This window comes from Numida meleagris, chromosome 4 (genome assembly GCF_002078875.1).
Source record: "Numida meleagris isolate 19003 breed g44 Domestic line chromosome 4, NumMel1.0, whole genome shotgun sequence".
NCBI classification, from domain to species: Eukaryota; Metazoa; Chordata; class Aves; order Galliformes; family Numididae; genus Numida; species Numida meleagris.
This window is the reverse complement of record NC_034412.1, coordinates 18,299,008-18,321,135: the sequence shown is the minus strand read 5'-3', so window position 1 is coordinate 18,321,135 and position 22,128 is coordinate 18,299,008. Positions and strand designations below refer to the sequence as shown.

Below are 22,128 nucleotides of genomic sequence, written 5' to 3'. Positions count from 1 at the left end.
CATACCACTGAGCATCATTTGAGATTTAGAGTTAGCAGTGGTTCTCTAATCTTGTATTTTGGAATTTGACTGATGGCTACAAGATACAAGAAGGAACAAAATTCATTTAAACACTCTCCCCCACCCCCCTTACAGAGGCTGCATTCAGAAGAGAGTAGGAATAAAGGGGTTCTGGCTTCCTTGGAACATCAATCTCAAAGCTACACATTGCCATTAACAGAATATAGATGCTTAATGAGAAAATTCAGAATTTGTTTCAGGATAGGTTCTTGACCCTTGTCTTTAAACAAAATGAAGCTCTTGCAGTAGAGGATGTCAGTTCTTCAGTGCTAATTTAAGAATAAAATGTAGTTTCCTAACCCACTACTGAAACAGTTGTCTTTCACATGCTCTTCATGCAAAAAATCTGACAGCAGTAGTTAAGCATATGATCTCCAGTAACATATGGGATGTGTAATTTTGATTTGGCTAATGGTAACAATGTTCTACTACATGAAAACAAGGAGAGGTGACAAGGTAACAATCTCTCCTTCCCTTTTTCGAATTAAGAGGGTAGTTCCTATCTGTTTCATAATAAGCCTTTTAAGTCCCTTGTCTTGCCTCATCAAATGTTCACTCACAGTTTTTTAAGTATCCCAATAACACTGCACCTTTAGTTCACAAGGAACGCAATTGCCTATACAGAAAGGATACGTAAACATCTTTCTGGCAGAAATTGGGCTTATCACAGGAAAGTAAAGTTTTGTCTGTTTTCTTTACTTGTGTATGTGTATATATGTGTTGAAATACATATATATGTGTACTTAAAGATTTTAGTGATGTACAGGCGTACTGTGAAAGATCTGCTGGTTTGTTTTGCAGCTGTGCTACACTGTACATCTTGTACTGCTGTGAGATGAGTGTGGGCTTGGTGGCTGAGAGGGGCATGTCGGATTTGGGCAGTGAAGGGCAGAACCAGTTAAACTTGCTTTGCTTAGATCAAAACCCAGCAAATGAACATTGGGGAGCATGTTAGCATTTTTGTGCTGAGTTTTTTTTTCTATATGGTACCTTATGTGTTTCTAATAAAATGGAAATGGAGCCTGAAAGTAGTATCAATTATCCCCAAATATGTTGCTGAGTGAGTTTGTTTGCTTTTTTAAAAGAGTTTCTGATTTTTAGTATTCTCTATGTCTTCAAGACAGGTTTTATTGTTCCAGCAAACAGTCATACGATGGCTTGAATATGTAATTGTTATCAGCTTCTGAACTCAGACGATGAAAAACATAAGGTTTCTGTTACATTTTCTTTTTTTCTTTCTGGGCCAAATTGTACTTCTGTCATATATCCAAACTGGGAAGAAGTTACTGTTCAGATATAATCACTTTTATTGACAGAACAATCTGAAAATTTAGATACTAAATGCTGGAGCTCATGTATATGGAGTCCATAACAAATATTTTGTAATATATTTTAGAATTTAGTAAGGCTAAAATTCATTAATGCAACCACACAATGCCTAATTTGTTTCCATTAAAATGTCTTTTAATATGTTTCTGATGAAGCTGTAACTTCCTCCAAAAAAGTGAAAACAGCTGAAATGCACCAACTAGTAGAATGCCATGCAACTGTAATTTTATATATGAAATAGGTCATCTTTCAAAGGAAAGGAGGTCTTGGCATATCCAATTCTATGTCCTAGCTATGCTTCCTAGCGTCATTGATTTCAGAGTGTGTGACAGCACTTTTTCCAGACAAGCAGTTCTCAAGTTAAAATGTTTGGATTATGGCATCCAGGAAGTAATCAATTAGAGGTGAAACACTTGGAGGTATGAATGCTGTGTTGCAATGTGTTGATCCAATTAACTGGAAAAAAAAAAAAAGAATAAGAAACCTAGAGTTTATGAAGTCACTGTCTTATGTCTAGCACTGAAAAAAATGTTAGTTTTTCCTCTTTCCCTCTCCCCAGTTTCCATTAAATCTCTTTTGCTCCCCATGAATTCAAAGAAACTCAAACTACTAACTAGCTTGCAGGATGGTGTCTGAAGCATGATAGCATTTGTTTCAAGCTAAATGCCCGTAAACACCTGGGAAATGAGCTAACCTGAGAGACAAAATATACACCAGCATTAACTTCTAAGAAAAGTAGATTGATATAATGGGAATCGATATAATGGGAATCCTGCCTAGCTCTTATCTTCATCAGTATGAACAGCACATCTGCCATTGTGCACATGCTCTCATTTTCAGTTTGGACAGTTGGATTTCTGTGAGATAAGTGTAAAAGAAATGGTGGGTCTCTAGGTATAGGGGCTTTTAGACCAAAACTGCTTATAACAAAGGGAACTGTATGTTAGTCCTGAACTACTTTTCTCTCTTTTCCTAAATAAATTTATGTAGTTTCGTGTGATTAGTTTTCACATCATTAAATGCGCATTGTATCTTCTCTGCATTAATATGGCACTAATGTATTTCTAGATTTGCTCATCTCAATCTCCATGAAAATTCATGTGCTTCCTCAACATTAGCTCTTCTCATTTTACACTTCGTCCTTATTCTTCTGTGACTTGCCGTACTTGCCTGAGCAGCTGTTCCTGCTGCACTACCTTTTCTCCCATCTGGAAGGCAGATGGACTAATCGTCAAAGAGACAGTATCTGTTCATGGATTAATTTTCAGAGAGTCTGAAGTGAACAAGTGACAACCTTCCCAAAGATGCTGACCATGTCCATGCCTGGGTAATATTCTGCAAATCCAGAAAAGACTTTCAAGGATGCATAGGTTTTTGTGTGTGTGCATATATACACAGAAATAGGAAGACAGGCCACAGTATTTTTTTTAGATTAGAAGATCACTTTGTACATAGCCTTATGCTTGCATTTTATGTCTATGCATTTTTAATTTCATTCTATTTTTTTTTAAGAGAAAATATTATGAAAGGAAAAAGGAAGGACTTTTTTATTAGATGGCAGGAACTGCAATAGTGAAAATGTGTTACAAATTCAGCAAGGATTGTGCCATTTCAGAAGGCTGTTGCCTGTCTGTATTGACCTATGATCTCAGATTTTTCAGTTTTCCTATGGACGTCTTACTTTTTATTTAAATATTTGAGCTTTGTTGCCTGGAGAGTCGCTATATCCTTGCAGTTTAAATATGGTATAAAACTATTTTATCCTCACTTCTCAGGAACTTTGGAGAAGTGCAAGATGAGCTAAAGGTACACTTAGCCATTCAGAGTTTTGTTAGCAGTGGGATATATGCCACAGCGTATCTAGTATCATGTAAACTGCTTATGCATTACCATATGGAAAAGCTCTGTCCAAGGGTAACTTGTTTCTTTATGAGTCCTATTTTTAAAACAATCGTAATGTATTAGATGATTGAAAAGTAAGTGAATAATGTTTTTCAGGCATATCTTGGGTGAATTAAATGAAGTTGTTTCCTTTATGTTCTCAGACCTCAAGTTTCTATTCTAAAAGGCAGTCAGTGAGTTGTGTTCCCCTGACAAATGATTGTGCCAAACTAGTATGTCTGTAGCAATATGCATTGTTTTCTTTCCCAGAGACCTGTGGGTGCTGCCAGTTAGTGCTGGTAACACTTCACAGACAACACGGGAAGTGAGCCTACATGTACTGTGAGTGATTGGGAAGTGGGCCTGTAGTTGTGAGAGTCCCAGAAAGAAAATAATATGTTTTGGCTGTGGCTGTTGTAACTGAGGAGTGAAACTGCTTCCCTGTACAGAACGGCCCTGATGCTTTGTGTGCTTTTCACCTTTGTTCACCATCTGTCCTCACTGGAGCTGACGTCTGCCATCTGAGGGCTGCCTCTCTGATGCTTAATTCTCTGATTAGATGCTTATGGCACCTTCAAAAAAAGCATGAAAGAAAAGACAATTGGGTGTCTTTGTGTGGTACACACTTCCATATCCCCATGGTGCTTTTGTGCATGCACCCTTAAGAACAGCCTTTTGTGTGCCCATACCCCAGATGGTTGCCTGCAGTCACAGCCTTTAGTAGAAGAATCATATTCAAATGGTTTAATGGATAATAAACTGTACTGACTTTGCTTTTGATGTGAATGGATGTTTTCAAGTTGAAGAAACAAAAGATCTCCTGGGGAAAATTGCCAAAGATATGTATCATTGTAAATCTTGAAGGGGGTTGAGGGCAAACTGAATAAATTACATCAACTTAGTGGCTTTGCTGTGAAAACAGGCAGTGCTGAAGTTAATAATTGAAACCCAGAAAGTAAGGTGGATTAGCAGAAACTCTCGTAATCCTGTTGTCTAAGTTATTGCACCTAAGCAATTAACACAGACTTTTTTGTTTGTTTTGCATTCACGCAGGACACACGTTATGCCTGGAATACTTAGTGATTTAATTTTACTGAAACAAAATGCTTTCAAGACAAAGACTTCACACTTGCAAGAGTTTTCCCAGAAATGTACAATAGTGATAGCTGAAAACCCTCGAGGCTCTCTCCCCTCCCCTCTGCCCTTCAAATCAGGGAACTGAAATATGTGACATATTCTAAAAGTTTCAGATGGAGTTTCCTGGAGTTTCAGATGTTGGTTATCAGTCTGTGTAGAAAAAGGGTCTAAATGGATATTAATCAAGCTTAGGTGATATCTTTGAGTAAGTATTCCAGGGCTGGGAAAACAAAGGGTTTTGTTGACTTTTTTTTTTTTTAGAACATGATGGAAAAATGTAGTAATGTTGATATCTCTTTTAGCCCTGAGGCATGTTGCTAAAACACAATGCTTTTCTAATAACAAAACTGTAGTTTTTATGGAAGTAGCAATTGACACAGGATTTTTTTTCAACATAGTAGGATTGTGAAACAATAGAACTCATAGATGTAACTAGTATTTGAGGAACATTAGGAATATATGGCCACAACAACCCCAGGCAATGCTACGGGCTTGGGGCAGAGTGGCTGGAAGACTGTGTAGAGGAAATGGACCTGGGGGTATTGGTCAATGCTCAACTGAACATGAACCAGCATTGTGCCCAGGTGGCCAAGAAGGCCAATGGCATCCTGGCTTGTATCAGAAATAGTGTTTCGAGCAGGAGCAGGAAAGTAATTGTCCCTCTGTACTCAGCACTGGTGAGGCAGTACCTCAAGTACTGTGTTCAGGTTTAGGCCTCTCACTACAAGACACTGAGGCCCTGGAATTTGTCCAGAGAAGGGCAGCGAAGCTGGTGAGGGGTCTGGAGCACAGGCCTTATGAGGAGCAGCTGAGGGAGCTGGGGTTGTTCAGTCTGAAGAAGAGGAGGCTCAGAGGTGACCTTATTGCTCTCTGTAACTACCTGAAGGGAGGTTGTAGTGAGCTGGGGGTCGGCCTCTTCTCTTGTGTAACTAGTGACAGGACAAGAGAGAATGGCCTCAAGTTGCACCAGGGGAGATTCAGGCTGGACATCAGGAAATACTACTTTTCTGAAAGAGTGGTCAGGCGCTGGAATGGGCTGCCCAGGGAGGTGGTTGAGTCACTGACCCTGGAGGTGTTCAAGGAACGTTTAGATGTTGTGTTGAGGGACATGGTTTAGTGAGAACCATTGGTGATAGGTGAATGGTTGGACAGGATGATCTTGTAGGTCTTTTCCAACCATGGTGATTCTATGATTCTGTGATTCGGTGTAACAAAGTTGAATGTCTGGAATGTTTTTGGTAACAGCAATAGTGTATATTTATAGGGAGGATGTGAATAAATCTGCCTTTGGTTATCATAGTTTCTCAAAGTTTTAGAAAATGCATGATTTTTCTTCAAGAATCAAGGCAGGATGCAGGGTAAATTCTGTCTTTTCGGGAGAATAATCTGGTTTGGACCTTCCTCTTTATTTGTTTGATACCTGTCTTCTAAAACATTGTGGAAATTATCCACTAAGTAGATTTGGAAAGCAGTTCTGAAACAAAAAGCAATCTGCTTCAGCTAAAAAAAAACGGTTACTGACTGAGATATACATATTGCTTAGATTTCAGAAATGCATCATGTGGAAATCTGGGTGATACATCTAACCACATCAGTTCCTTGTGACCGTATTTGATATAACAGCTAATGTGCTATGGATTTGCACTCTGTAGTTGCTTGTGATCCGAAGTATGCATCTTGCGGCTTTCCATAAGTAATTATTTTGGGGTGTCTTATTTACTTCAAAAGAAAAAGACGAGAGAGAAGGATCATTACTGTCACTTCTTGCTAACTGTAAGGTTGGCGCTTTTCCCATGGGAGACCATAATGACTTAGTTTCTCACTTGACCAGTTCAATGGACAAGTATTGATATTATCAAAACCATCAATAACAGTTAAATGAGTTTCCTTCACATATGTAGTAGCTGATGTGCCAGAATGGATACACAGTGGCCTTTTAATCCAAGGAGTTTGGATAAGTCATGATTCAGTCTAAATCAAGCTAAGATGATCCCAGTGCTTCAAGAAGCTTCAAGAGAGCTGAGTTCTCGCACCCTGGTCTGTCTGTCCTTTTGAAAACAACAATAAAACCAAAAACATTATCTACTGCAGCAACAGCAATCTTGTATACTAACTTCATTTCAGATGTTCCTGTGACAGTCATGGTCCCAGGCTCTATATCCATTGCTTCTTTACTGAGATTTTTGTGTTTGATTTCTCTTTTGAAATTGGCCTTTTAATAGTGACATGTGATTGCTGTAATATAGTCTGGAAAGTGCTATACAGTAATACCACTTGAAAATTAGAAGTTGTACAAAGCATGATTGTCTGCATTAGCACATTTCAAAGCCAAGAGTACAACACCAGAGTCCTGTGATGCGAACTAGGGGCCAGTCAATTTTTGATGAGGTTTGTGACACTGTAATGACTTCAAAGCATTTAATGTAGTTTCAAAGCAAGTTCTAATGAACACCTACTTGTCCTGGGTTGCAGCAGGCAGTGGAAGTGGGCTCTCTGACTTCCCAAACAGGAACTGCCTCCTCAGAGGTCATTCTCAGTCAGAGGCTTCTGCATCAGAATGTAACTGCTAGAATTTGCCCTTTTGGTCTTGCAGAATCCAGGATAAGTAAGTAGAATGAATTTTTCATTGTTCTCAGTGTTCTAATAACTGCTGCCATTGTTTATCAGTTGATTGTGTTATGTCTTCTGAGATGTCTCTGCCTTGTTTACTGCTGGCAACAAGACAAGCAGTCATCACTGTGTTCAAGAAAAAAACTTCTCTAAAAACCTTTGGCTGTCTTGCTTCTCTGTTGGTGGGAACTTATGGCTGCCTCTGTCCAACTAAATTTTGCATAAAGGAAACACTTAAACACCAGCTCCACAGAGAAATCAGTTACTGTAGTCCTTGAGACTCTGGGCTCTGGAAATAATATATGAACAAAAAGAAAAAAAACACGAACAGCTTTCTTCTAACTTGTAAGTATTGTGCTTGTGTAGTCTGAAAGTAGAGTTGTTCTTTTTTTTTTCTTTATCTGATGTGTTTGGGAAAGAAACTTGTCTATTTTATAGGATATGAAGTATGTAGTAAGCTTTGGAAGTACATTTGAGAGTACGGGTGGCTCAGCTTTTAGATAGACTGACTTGACATTTTAAAATAAGCTATTTCTGCAGTATTAAGTGTTTCTGAATGTCATCCTTATTTCTCAAATGAGGCATTCAGAATCTTTATCCTCTGTTCAGAATCTTTGAACTAATGGTACATTTATGCAAGCACTGATTTCCTAATCTGTATGAGCTTTCATTTTTTTTTTGGTTCTACAAGGTTGTACTTGAAGAAGTAAATTCTAACTTCTGCCCAGTGACCTGGGAGAGCAGATCCCAGTCTTGTAGCCATTTCTCAGCTCACTGAGATGCAAGTATCTTAGCTTCCTGGTTAATAGCTTTGACTGAGTCCAAGTAGTTGTGGTAAAGTTTGAATTCACTGCTATAAGGACAGCTATGGTAGAGAAGTGATGTCACCAGACAGTGCTTTTCATGTGGATTTCTAAAATCTGTGAAAACAAGAAATTAACTCATCATAATTTTCAACTTTTGTTCCATTATAAGAACGATGATTCTAGTATTGCTATACTGAGGGGGTTAGAAAAAATACAGATTTCTTAAGTACCTTAAATAGAAAATGTGATGCAAGAAAACATAATACTTATAATCCATAAATCTCAGTTCTGTGTTTGTGCTGTCCTGTGGATTTAGAGATGGGCTTTGTTTGATTGCTTGGGCTGCTGCAGGAACCATAGCAGACGTTGCCTTTTGGATATACCCAGAAATCAAGAGATAAAAATCATAGTAAATTGATTTGTTGTTTAGAGGGATTGTTGGGTCCGAGGTCAGTACTTATTATATGTATGTAGGAAATATTTCCTAATCATTTTCATGTGGAGTTGAGGGTGGATGAAGGTTCAACCATCCTGTAAGTGTGGAACTTAACATGGAGATGAACGTGTATGGGAAGAACCAAGTTCGGCAGTTCACTGCTTTTGGTCTGTTTGCCAAGCTCAAATGCCAAGATACAACTTCAAACTATGATTCTCATGCATGACTTAAGCAAAAACCAAAATATGGCCTTCTCCAATCTAAATCAACTTTCATTTTCTTACTCATTCCTAGGCAGCAGTGGGCAGCTTCCACTCAGACAAGTCTGCCTGGCAATTCCAAGCAGATAGATAGGGCAAAAGATTTTCACCTGCAACTCACCACCTCACAGTGGTGTTTCCCAGTCATATTGGGAACTTATGTATATTATTCTTAAGCTTTAATCAGTCATGTATATTGTTCTTAAGTTTTTCTTTCTGAGTGATTTTTATTTTGTGAGGTAAATAGAACAAGTGGAATATGTTGGCAATGTGAGTAATGCATAGTATTTATGACAAGTCTGGATTCTTCCCTTCATGGTGTGGAGGCCCAGGAACTGCACCACATGGTTGATTTTGTTGCCTTTATACATCACATTGTTTATCTTGAAAGGTTCATAATGCCGTCATAAAAACCTGTGCCTCTTTCTCTCCTCCCCTTTTACTGTATGAGATCAGCTCAGAAGAACCTGCCATATTTATGTTCTGTCCTGCCCATGTGGAATATGTGAAACAAACGGTCATTTGTACTGCAGCTCATCCTGAGGTGTCTTGGCTGAAGACTCAAAGAATCTCCTCTCCATCATTTATGATGTGAGCATAGGTATTTCTCTTGTCCTGTTCAGTTCTTTGAACTTGCTAAGGTCTGAAGACTTCAGTAAAACAAAAGTAATGTGAAAGTAAATATCATTATGAAAATTGGTGTAAAAATTTCTTGCACTCTTCAGCCCAGAAGTGTAGAGCATACACAGCATTTGAGGAAGTAGAATTTAAGGAAAAATACCAGTGGGAAGTACAGTAAGTTGTTCATCTCAGTAAGCTTTTATTGTCTCTTCCCACAAGAGACATCTATTTAATGTCACCCCTGAGGAGTGCAATGTAAGGAGTGCTACTACGTCTCTGTGAGAGGTTAATCTTCACTGGTTCCCTCCTTATAGTAAGTTTTGGGGAGGGACGTGCACAGGCGGTGTGAGGAAAAGCTGCATCTGAACTGAGATGTGTGGAGCTCTTGAGCCAAGCAGTGTGTGTGAGGGAAAGTGCACCAGCTGCATGGTGTCTGATGATGTTCCTGGAAATTGGGAATTTAGATCCAGGGTTATTAAGATTAGAAAACACTGATGTTTCAAGTTAGCATTTAGAGATATTAATGAGCAGTGATGGAAACACTCACCTTTTCACACTTGTGTAGCTTGCAGCGGCTTGACAGAACTTGCTCTGGCCGTGACTCAGCGCTTACCTGGAAGCACGTGTTTATTTTTGGCATCCCAAAGTGTAATTCAGATGCATCTACACAGCCTAGAGAGATGAAATACAGCAGAACCCCCCCGGCCAACCCCACGCACACGCATGCTTGCTTAGTTTTTGCGGACAGCTGCCCGTGCAGCGCTGCACGCCCGTCCCCTCCCGGTCAGCATCCCCGCGCTCCCTCACGCCGAGCTGCGCTGCCCCGGAGCGGGCTCGGGGCGGTTCCGGTGCCGGGCGGGTAGCGGCGCTCCGCGCCCTCCGTGCAGCCGAGCCGCGGTGCCCGGGGCCGAGCTCCCCCTCGGCGGGGCCGCCTGGGGCGCCCGCCCGCGGACGGGAGGGCCGGGCCGGGCCGGGGGGAAGGGGCGTCGCCATCTGGTGTTAATTCCCCGGCCACTGGATTCGTGACCCGCCGCGATGAGATCAGCGGGATCGGCTTTCGCGAGGGGGCACGGCGGTCCCCGCCGCCGCTCTCCGCAGCTGCGTCGGCTCTCGCATGCGGCGGCGGCGGCGGGCGGCGCCGGGGGAGGCAGCGCGCACAAAGCCCGGTAGCCGCGCCAGGCCGCCTCCCGCCTGCACCGGGCACCGGGCGGGGCTCCCGGGCGGCTCGGCCCGACCCAGCCGAGCGCGGAGCAGCCGAGCGGGGCGCGGCGCCCCGGCCCCGCCGCCCACCCCGGTGCGCCCTAGCCCGCCTCGCCGCTGGGCCGCGGCTCCGGGCAGCGCCGTGCGGCAGCGCCCGGCTCGTCTGCGCACCTCCGGGGCAGCTCCCGGTGTGGCGGGGTCTGCCTGTCCCCGGGGGAGCACCGCGTGGGGAAGTACTCCTGCGAGTCGCGGCGAGTTTCTTTCTTCTTGGTCTTCTTTGAGTTTGTTTACTTACAATTCGCCTCCTCTTCTCTGGATTGCCCTTCTGGTCGCGTAGCGGATCCGTAGAGTTGCTTTGATGGTTCTTTATGGTAAGTTTGGGACGGATAGCTTTATCTGCTCGTGGTAGTTCTGTGTTTTGTTGCACGGGAAGCCTGTGGAGACGAGGTGCTTTTTTACACAGTGCTGTTTTCCATGCCGGTGTTAGAATAAATACATTTCTGGTATGTTTTCTGTTTCCTAATGTAACGTTTTGAAGAATAATTACTTATTTGAGTTGTGAAAGAGAGTTATTCCTAGACGTTAGCATAGGTGAAGGTTTAGGTTTCTTATGAACTTGAGTTTATTTGACTTTGCACTAGTGAAAGCAGACCCTCCTGCCTAACGCCTGCTGCAAGCTAGTATTTGGCAATTTTTAGTTGGTACTTTTTCAGGTACTAAAATTGAACCTCGGCTTCACCGTTCAGATAGGATGGAAATATTGAGCCATCTCTCAGTGAGGGGAAGAGGTAACCCGGTTCGTACGCGAGGCTTGACTTGCCACAAAGAAAGGTATTCCCTGAATTCGTCCTCTTGTTACTTCTAAAAACTCCTGCTGCTGGCGGTGCTGGCGTACAGCGATTTCTGCAGCCAAGGGCTGGAGAACTGCACGCTGTGCTCTGCCCCATTCATTCCCGAGGAGTGCCTGGGTGTCAGTGCGGTAGAGGAAGTTGATGTGGCAGTGTCCATGCTGGCAGCGAATCACTTCTGTTCCTTTGTGTTTAGTACTTACAGCTTGGATTGCTATGTGGAGAAAGCGTCCTTTCTGTGGGGATGGCTGGTCACTGGTTTGATACTGGCTGCAGAGCTTAAGTTGTTGTGACTGATACTTTCACAGTGCGTTTGCCATCGGTGACAGAAACAATCCCTGATAAGGTGTCTGCTGGCTGTGAAAGACTTCATCCTCCAGGGAGGAACGAGCCCCGGGGAGCTGTTTATTGTGCTTGGGGCTGGAACTTGCCCCGCTTCTCCAGCTATTTCAAAGGATGCTGCATTTTTAATGTTGTTTCTGTAACTAAAGCAGCCTGTCGGGGACGTGAATATCAAATTGCTCTGACATTATTTGGTGCTGCTGACAGAATAATGCCAGATACCACACGTTCTCTCGACAACAAGTCAAAGTTTTGTAACTGGCATCGGTAATAGTGTGGTTCTCTTAGTGGCTGATGTGCTTCATATTCCCACTGTTGGCTGTGCGAGGCTGGGTGCAGGCCCACAGCTCCCTCGTCACAGGGGTGAGTGGCAGAGCTCCACAGCCTTGCCAAGGCCCTCCTGCAGGTGTATGGGCATTGCTGAGCTCTGTCCTGCAGGCCCGGCACCAGTACAGTCTATGGGTCTCTGGTTGTCTTTGCTTATGTCACCCATACCCGCTTCGAAGCAGGCTTCCTGTCCAGCTCCGGCTGGAGCTTTGATGTAATCAGGCAGTTCTGCCTTTTTGCAAGTAGCTGTTAGAGAGTTGAGGGTTTTGTTTGTTTGCATTGGATTTTTTTGATTGTTTTGAATGCAGAAACACAAAAACAAACAATGAAACCCCTACCCACTAGTGAAGTACTGTTTGAATATCTTGCTTCCTGAAGGAATCAGAACTGGTGATTTTTGGTCTGACCATATTAGTCACCCTCATGACTCGTATCCTGTGCCATGCAGGAATTTCTGAGCGATGGGCCATCTCTCCCATGACTCCCCATGCAGCAGCTCGTTAACTTATCAGGCCTCACTGTTGCTCTATGAACTTCTGTAATGGATTTTCCATGTACCAAGAAAAATCAAGCAAGCTATTTTTGTCTCATTTTCTTTCACAATCGCCATTTGCCCCTCTTCTGTGGATAGGTCATTGCCCTCTTTCTGTGGGGAGGGAGAATACTTGGCACAGTGGAACTCAGTGCCAGACTCCAGAGTGCTGTGTGAGGGTTACTTTGGTTGGGTCTTTTTTTTGTTGTTGTTTTTTTGAGTTGAGACAACTGGAGACTTTTCCTGCGCCTACCCACTTATGGTACAGTAACAACAATGGAAGAAGAAAGCAGAGCGTGGTTTTCTGATAGGTTTACAGTTAAATATACTTGATTAAAGTGATTAGCAGCAGTAGTTAGGTACCTAGCTGTCCTGTCTCTGTAATTTCTCTTCACCAAGACAAGAGTGAAAAAGAGGGTGAAAAGAAGCTGAAGGGATGCCTTAACCAGAGCAGAGTTCTGTATGTCAGTTTGCATTGTGTCTGTATTTTCTCTTTAGCTCGTTTGGCTGCTCACTGCTGCTCACTGACATCCTTTACTCATGTATTTTCGTGCTCAGGCAACATCTCTTCAGTGCAAACATGAGGCTTCTAGAGCGCTTCCGGGTGCTATGTATCCCAGCTTGAACAATGGCAACATGGAGCAGTGTTGCTATTCACTTCCATTTCCTCCTTCGTCTAGTGACGATAAGTGTGCTCTTCTTAATATAATATACAGAAAAGGGAAATGTAGAGGTTTGATGTAAATGTTGCTGGACTTCATAAGCCCTGGCTGAAGGCCAAAGAGAGGTGACTGGCAGAGGGAAGCACAAGTTGGTGTCACCTGGTGCTGCTGGCTGCTCTGTGAGCTGGGGCGTCATGCTGGTGGAACTTGGCTCAGAGTGACGCAGCTCATTTAGTTCCGTTTTGCTGGGTTACGTTAATACAGCACACAGCTTGAGGCTAATGGAAATGTAGGCCACACATGTTGTCCTGGGGTCTTAAAGTATTTATTAAGCCAGTACAGATCCATTTGCTGTTCTGGAACCAATGCTTAAAAAATGTGGTTATTTATTCAATCAGTAGCCTTAAGTCAAAGCTCAATGTATGATTGTTATGCATAGCTAAATATTTGCTGATAATTCTGTAAATTACTGTTGTTGGACTTACTGTTAGGAAAATAAACATATGCTGTGGACTGAAGCTTGCCAGACCAGACAGCTACCTCACCCACACGTATTTTTCATGGGATTGTATGTATTAACATATGTATATGTACACATTAGCATATGTATATGCTAACAAATCTGTGTTGCTCTCGGCAGCATACATGTCTTTTGGCGATGACTTAAAGCTGTCTTTCTAAAATGCAGTTTAAGATAGGGAGAACTCTGGTTGATGTATGAGCGCTGCTCTGAAAGCAGTGCCTCCTATTTTGTGATGTTGGCTCATGATGTCAGAGACGGATGTTGGCGGTATGGCAGCAGAGGTTGAACCTTCCCACCGATATTTTGTTACATTTGTGACTGAATGGCATCTGACATGGAAGTGTGTATGGAACAAAGGTGTGGAATTGAATTCCTCCATGTGGAAAAAAATGGCACCCATTGACATTTATGGATGCTTGCTGAATGTTTCTGGAGACCAAAAAGTGGATGTGAGCAGTGAGGCTCGAGCAGGACTTTAAGCTAAGCACTGCCAGAATCTGATTGGCAATATTTGCTTAAAACATAATGGCTATGTTTCAGCTACCTCATTCCTGTTACAGACTCTGCCTGTGCATCAAGAGCATTAGGAAGAGCTCACTTTTTTCCTTTCTTTGCCTGCTTGTAGATCGAAAATGGAATAGTAGGTTCTAGCCTACTTCTATTTGTACGTGTATTTGGGACTCTGTGCTGTTTTTCTTAAAGGGATATTTTCTTTGCCTCAGAGACCAATGCAATTCAGCCCTTTACGCATTCTCTTCCTTAGTGAGAAGCATGGGTGTTCAGCTTTGACCTAGATCTGTTCATAATTAAGTCAACTGAACTTGAACCAAAGCTAAGCAGCAGCAGTTATATTTCCTTCTCTTTTGTGTATCTTTGGGTTGGACGCTGTAGGCTAATCCTGTTCGTGATGGGTGTCAGGTACCGAGCTGGATTGTGTTGAGCTACAGAGTGAGGGTGACTTAGCAACTTTATCTTTGAGGATTTGTCAGAGGCTGAATGACAAGTAAGCTTTGGTGTGCAGCATAAAACGTGGCAATGAAATCCATCTTTGAGCTGACTGCAGATGAATTCTTGCAGAGCCATACAGTAGACTCTCTAGTTGAGTTCGCTTTCTTGTGCGTTGCCAGAAGAATGTTCTTGTTCGCTACCCAAGTCTCGAATGCACTTGCATGCTGTTAGACTGGGCTGTCCCTTTCTATTTTAACAATTCCTAAGGAACATCTTGCAAAGGGATTTTGAGAGATGTCCCACCTTTATGCTACCTTGCCAGAAGAATGAGGATTTTCTTCCTGCAGAATTAGGTCCGTGTCCCAGGACATAACCAGGATCTGGACTGCCCTAGCTCTGTCTTCTGTAACTTTTCCTTTGTGATATCTGCTGATCCTTCTCAGCAGCTAGGTGCACTAGAAAGCCTGAAACTCTTCAATCTTAAGTCTTCAATAAAGAATTGTAAAAGGACTGTTGACGTGCACTTTGCTATTGCTGTTTCCTTAGATTTCGGTATTGTCAGTCTCTGAGGCTGCTAACATCTGGGTAATATTAATTGTGATAGTCACACTTGTAATTCACAATGTACTGATCATTCATTAAATATTTATATAGTCCTTGTTTTTGATGATGCAAGATAAAAAGGATGTGTTTTCTGTCATCTTTCCTATTCAAAAGCAAATAGCGCGTTGAGGCTGCTGGTTACTTTAAATGTTTAAAATATCAGATAAAGAAGTTCCTCTGTACTTTGGTCAGTGCTAACATAACTGTTTCCTGTAATCTTAAAAATCTTACATTTAGTTCATTGATGACTTGTATAAAGTAAGATTCAGCATTGTACGTACAATGATCATCTACCAAGTATGTGAAAATGTGTATGCATCTGGAGAAAAGGTGATGAATTCAGTGAAGCAACTAAGTCTAAAAATTAATTGGTTTTAAGAAATGAAATGTGAAGTGTAAGCATTTTTCATAGGCAAGGGGCACAGATGAAATCAGCAGTTTCTGTGAGATACTTGTTTGCTTGAAGTCCTTGTTGTGGGACATTAGCAGTGTCCCTCCCCTTGCCTGCTGCAGCGGCTCCTGCTAAGTGGCTCTGAGAGGAGAGGAAGTGCATGAGGTTGCTGCCTTGAATTCATGTCTAGGGATACGGTGATTTTTCATTTTACAGTGTTTTTTCCAGCAAGCCATCTACATCATTGACAATTGGCTTGAGTTTCCTGCCCTTAGACACTAACAAGAATTAGCAGTTTATTCACTTGTATGCACCTCATTCCAGCAAAGTTGAATGAAAATGCAAGAGAAGAAGAAGTCTGTGTCTGCCAGGCCATCACAACTTGACTACTGGAAGAAAACTCCAAAGGGAAATTGAAGCTGAAATGTATTGACACTCCAGAGACACGAGACTTACTCTGTCCACATTCTGCTAATAGAGGGTGCTGGAGGAGGAAGTCTCAATGAAGCCAAGCCAACGTGTGCTCCCTTTATTTTTAAATTTTATTTTTTCATTGCATTGAAATGGCTTGGAACTCATGGGAGTTATGCCCAAGGTGGGGCAGAAATGTCATGAAATAGTGAGCTTAGACTAATGTGGAATTACTAGCTAATGTGTCAGGAGATGAGAGGAGACTCTTTCTCTTGCCCTGCAGCTAGAGATTGCTGAGACTGATGGACTGTTGCTGTAATGTACTACAGTTTGCTCTGCCTGTGCATGGGGATCTACTCCTGCTTCTGCGTATGGATGAAGATAAGTGAATTGATTGATTGTTTGTTTTAATTGTTAGAGTGGGAAATATGCTGCCTAAATCTGCCATCCAAATTTAGATGTCTGAATTAGAAATGCAGGAAACATAGTAGTGAGTATAGCAAGTAGCTTGGTTCCCCAGGAACTTTGCTGACAGTATAGACACTCGGACACTTACTCATTCAAGCATCTAAACTGTGCAGAGCAGGCATCTGTTTGCACCTGTTAAGAAAAATGTGTGTGGGATCCTTCCTCTGGATATCCTTACACCAAGGCATAACTGACATTTAATAAAACTTTCATCACAGAGTTCCCTCTTAAGTGGCCTTCACAAGGGATATTCTGCTTGCATGTTTTTGATCTGAATATTTGCATACAGTGGGTTTTGCTTCCACAGCTGTTTTGTGTTTGGTTTCTAAAGAAATGTGGTATGCTAGAATCAAAGCTGAGGTCTATTGTATAAAACAATTGTAGGGGAAAATTTAGCGATCACTATTACAGCAAAGGTGTATGGGTTGACAGGCTCTTAGCAGAATTCAGTTCTTGCATTTAGGTCTCTAATGGTGCAAGAAGATATTTTTATTGTATGTAATAATTCGCTTTTTCAATAAAGCGGGATATCTTTTAGTTTAATCACTCTGCCTTATTAACAGGGAAAAAAATGTTGTTTTGTAAGAATTCGAACTCTGCTCTGTGTTTTCTCAAATGACACTTTAATTGAATTTTATGTTTATTGCACTGATAATTGTCATTCTGGTGGGTTCTTACCTGTTCATCAGCCTACAGAATCAGCTGTACTATTAAAGATGATAAACTTCTGTCCTGTTTGTCCTATCAAACAAATTTTCAGTAGGAAAGGAAAGGAAATTACTACTTCTACTGGTTATTTTTAATTTATAACTCATGTTCAGCTACACTTTTCTTGTTAACACAGAACACTGTACAGCTGCTTCATATGCAGTACATGAATAGCTTGTAAATAAATAACAAAAGTAGGTTTAAATTTCATACGTGTACTTAGCAAAACTAATGGCTGGTAATCAGCCTAATGGCTGATGATAGATTGTGCAGTGCCAGCAGGGGAGCTTGTGCCCAGGAAAAGTAACACAAGATTGGGAGTGGCTAGAGAATAGCTGGTGAATCTGGTGCTTTTTTAATTCTCTCAATTAACTTGATTAAGCAGCTTAATTTAAATAGGCGGAATTTGAGGATTGGAACTTCTCTCTTGTAGTATTTTCCCACTGCCTTAGAAATTAATTCCTTTAATATTTTGTTTGTGTAAAGCAGGCAGCCTTGTTTGCTTCTGTGTCCTGTGCAGACATGAAGCAATGTACGCCTGATATGAGAGGCACACACAGCCTTTTTTCCTCTGCAATTGGATCTAGGCAGAAGTCATAAATCATAGTGATTTCTGCACAGTGCAGTTGAATGGGGACTGACTACCGTATTTTATTAATATTGAAAGTTCCCTATGCTTACATTGCTATTAATTCTTCCTTGCAGAAGAGCATGCTGTGTTTGTTTCTTTCCTTTGCCTTTCACTCTGCTTCAGAGGTGTGTTTTGCAGTACAAGATGAGCTCCAAACACAGTCCTCTGGTACATGAGCTAGTTTTAGCTGTGGTAGAGCCTCGTCAAAGCACTGCCTGGGAGAATTTTAGACATGAGATTCCTCAGTGAAGAACGCTGTGTACTGTACTCCAGCTATAGCATTTGAGGCTATCTTTTCTCGTTGCTCTTGGATGTCTGTGTTGGCTGCAGCTGTGGCACAGTTCCATAAATTGTTTTCCTCCTCTCCTTGCCTGACTGATCCTGTGTTCTTCTGACCACTAATTTAAGGCAGTGGTTCCCAAACAAGGGAATCTTAGCAACCACTTGGGAGGATATCTGAGATTCCTAGCTTCACCACCAAGGTCCTTGCCAGGTACATCCTCTTTCCTACCCAAAGTCTTTATCTAATAGCATCAGATAGGGAATTGGGATAGGGATGTTAGGAAAGGTAGATGGTAGCACAGGGTTCTATCACTCTCTGCTTTCTAGTTTTCTCCCTTTCTAGTAAAGGTGGTGGTCATGTTAGAGGATGTTACAGTGTTCTCTGTTTTTTAGAGCACTGAAAAGAGGCCTGAGCCAGAAGCAATTTCTGCATGTCCCACAGCCGCTGGTGGTACTTGGGAACCCACCTGTTAGTAGCTGCTGCAGCACAAACCTAGCACTGACTTTTGGGCATTGCAGTCTGGAGTTCAGTGTGACTGATCTCTCCTGTTTAAAGCTGCTGGCTGTGCGAACTGTTCATTTCCTAGTTATAGATCTTTCCTTCTGGTGCTGGCTTGCCCTACCAGAAGGAATATGCCTCAATTCCACTAGTACATGGCCTCAGATGATTTTGAACAATTTTCTGAATAAATCGAAGTAGTTCTGCAGTACTAGATGTTGTGATGTCATTAGGTATCACATTGATCATCATTAAAGCCATGTGGTAGCTTTGGAAAATGGGATCTGTGCTTCTATCTTATTTTTTTGCTTACAAGAATATCAGGAAAGACCTTGACACTAACGCAACCTTATCTCTTCCTCTGGCTTATACTGTGCTACCCAAAAGCCATGACATAATGTTTCAGTAATTACAGTGAGTCTGTACATTGTCTGTACAAGTATATGCTGCCTAATGAAAGGTGGTAGATGAGTGCAATTCTGTGGTCTGTCTTTTCAGCAGTGCCAGGGGGCTGCAGTAGCCTGAAAAGCCTGTGTTGTGGGGTTGGATTTAAACATCTTAAACTAGTGCTAAACAGCAGGAAGAATGTCAGAATGGTTTTGGTGGTCTTCATATATGCATCTGTTTCTTCCCCATTCTTTATGTTGCTTATGAGAAGAACATTGAGTTAGTGTGTTGGTTCTGCTGCTGTAGGAGATGAATTCCACTGTCTCCTCTAATTTTGGAGAAGAGTCACTTTTTATATTCATTGCAAATTGGACATTTACAGACTTTACTTTTATCCTAATGATGAACTCATGTACATCACAGGATCTAAATTCTGTCAGATTAATCCCACCCATGGGTCAAGTTAATGTTTCCAAATGACAAAGTCGGCTGTAAATAAGTGAGTGCTCTTTCAGGAACTGAAGTGGGCTGGTGCCAGAGGAGAAAATAGAAACAGCATCTGCTGGAGATTCCCTGTGGTTATGAGTCTGAAGGGAGGTCAGGAGAGCTTGTATGGAGAGGTGGGGTGGAGGCAAAACTGTGGTTCTTAGGAAGAAGGAAAATTCTTGATGGTAACACACGGAGGTCTTTCCTTCTGTTACACAGCTGGGATGAGTTTGGTGTAGAAGCTTGTGTCTCAGTGACTAATGAAAGCTGGTTAGCCTTTATAAACAATCTTTCTTAATTGCAATTACTTTGAGGATAGTTTTTTTGGTGAATTGTTGAGTCCTAATATGAGAGCCAGATGTAAGTCCACTAGGAAGGCTGCATGAGAAAGTAAGCTGTTTGTCACTTCCAGACTTCTTGGGAGAAGGGCTTCATGGTATTGAACAGCTGACAATGTGACATGCAGAGAAAGGATGGAAAGGAGAGGGAGGCTATGGGGAGACAGGGACTGTAAGGGGAAGGCCCTTTACCATAAATCTGTTGTGAAGAAGACATGCAATGAAACTAAAATATCTGTTCTTTCCTTCCCTCACATTGATGAACTCTGTTCCCTCCTGTCTGTGATGTTCTTGAAAATGGTAAAAGAAACCAAATCCAGTTCTGATAAAGTTGAAAAAGAATAATTTTCCCGGTGTTTTCTTAGTAGTGTAGGCCATATTGAGTGTGTTATGGTTTTATAACTCATCGGGAAATGGATATTTTTTTTTCCTGAAGGTAGTCTAATAATTGTAAAGACATTTCTAAATGTCACTTTAATTCTTTTTTATGGTGGAAACCAAGGTGGTCTGTACATCCCATTGTAGTCTAGGGTTTCACTGCTTTTTCCAGAAGTAAGGACTCTGAAACAAGATTGCATTTTTTTTTTCTCCTCTCTGTTGCTGGAGTTCAGTTCTTTCATTTTGTATGTAGTGCTGCTGATCCAGACTTAGACTGAGCATATTCTCTCCAGGGCAAAGTGAGGCCTGCCTGAGTTACTACAGAACTGGTGCCTGGCAAATTTAGATGATGGCCTGAAGGTACTTTACAATCATATCAAATATGTTTCTTTCATGTAAAGTTTAATTGGAGGATGCACATTTTTGTATAGCTTTGGCAAGGCTTCCAGAATGTTTTGCTAATTGTTTTAGTTCACTGGCAGTGTACATAGACATTGAATACTGGTATCTTTTTATTACTATCAGGAATTGTATTCTGGTGCAGCTTTTTTTCCAAATCATTTACTTTTTTTTTTTCTTCCTCCCTTTTCCTCCAGTGCATTCAAGAATGAAATAAAATTAGTAATGAAATACTGCTTGAAAGAAAAGTCTCTGCAGAAGACTGCTTAGCAGCAGGAACTGAAGTGGGAAGTTATTTTGAGAAACACAGGCCTTGCGCTGGAGCTTATGGATCAATCTATGTTGAGACTCCTGTAGGTAGGCACAAAGCTGATTTATTTCTGTCCATACCTCTATCAGGAAGTCTCATTGGTTGTTTTCTTTTAAGTACTTCCCTGTGGTCAGACATACCTGGAATTGTTGGCACATGTAGCATGAAATTCTTGTAGGATGTGCTCTGTTAGGTCAGTAGTAAGGAGATGTAAACAATTCTCAGCGTGACAGCACCTTTCACTATGGCTTTTCTCAGTTGGAGGCCCTCTCTTGTTCCAACAGTGGAAAGTCTAGGTAATGGGGATTTTTCCTCTGTAAAACAGTATTTGTTTGAGAAGTCGGCCCTTCTTCATCTGGCTCTAGCAAAACGGAAGAGGCAGAAAGGAAACAGCGGTATGCCTGGCCTCTCCCATGAGAGGACCTGTCCTGGGTCCTCACGCAGGCAGCCCTTGTGCCTTCAGGAGTCAAGAGATGCTTACTGGGGGGACTTAGGTGGCTGTACAGCTTTAACTCTTTAAATTCCTGTGGCCTTTCCCAGACTCCTCTGCATTACTAAATGTTCTGCTTCCTTAATTAACAGCAAACACAAACAAAATACGACTCTGTAAAATGAGGAAGCTTTTAAGTGTATGAGAAAAAAATAATTTTGTTGCTTGAAGTTAGTTTGTTTCTGTTTTATTACTCCTTCATTCCCATTTGTCTGTGCAATTGTTCACTACTGACAGATGGGCTTTAGCAAAGGCATGTTCAAGACGGATGAAGTTCACTGCTGTTGCTATTTTTTCCTATTTCTTTTTTTTTTTTTTGAGAAAATATTTGTTTATTTAAGAGGAAGTTGTTTGGTCTCTTTGTCAGAGCTCAAGACTCTGTGTCACTTTGTAACCTCACTTGGGAAATATAAAACCATCATAAATCAGTTCACGGTCTGAATTTCTGATGCTGCTTCCTTAAGATGTATAAAGTCTGTTTACCTCTGTTCTTCAAAAGAAGTCCCTCTAGAAACTGTAGGACTAATGAAGCGTTTCTTCCTACTCCCTCCAGGACTTGACTTGAAGCCTGCAGGTTGCCTTGCCTGCAGATACAACTTGAAGTAAGCTCATTGGGTTTGGTGCTCCTTCTCAGCCGTTGGCTAGCAGTCCAACCTGATAGTCCGTGCGGTCACTTGCAGGGTGCCTGCCCACTGCCCAGCTGCCCCTTTAGTTGTAATGTAGTTACTCTGAGCTGCTGCTGTTCAGACTTGGCAGGGGGTGACTGCTGGCTGAAGTAGTTAAGGGGGAAGGGTTAGGAGGGATGCAGATGGTGTGATTGTGTAA

At 41.8% G+C, this 22,128-nt stretch overlaps 1 protein-coding gene and 1 long non-coding RNA gene across 6 annotated transcripts in view; one reads left to right on the top strand and one right to left on the bottom strand.

Annotated features, from left to right (window-relative positions):
• LOC110398186 lies at positions 8,564-16,188 on the bottom strand. The gene is made up of 3 exons (XR_002438253.1): positions 10,636-16,188; positions 9,688-9,753; positions 8,564-9,585 (listed from the first exon to the last, which is right to left on the bottom strand). It is a non-coding gene; the product is annotated as an uncharacterized LOC110398186 (long non-coding RNA).
• Positions 10,426-22,128, top strand: part of SPSB4 (splA/ryanodine receptor domain and SOCS box containing 4) — an 86,006-nt gene continuing 74,303 nt past the window's right edge. For 2 of the 5 annotated variants that reach the window (XM_021395615.1, XM_021395619.1), the window contains exons 1-3: positions 10,426-10,711; positions 16,211-20,464; positions 20,701-20,860. The gene's annotated coding sequence lies outside the window, so the exon portion shown is untranslated. The remainder of the gene's footprint in view (positions 10,712-16,210; positions 20,465-20,700; positions 20,861-22,128) is intronic. The other 3 variants (XM_021395618.1, XM_021395616.1, XM_021395617.1) reach the window with 3 other exon arrangements.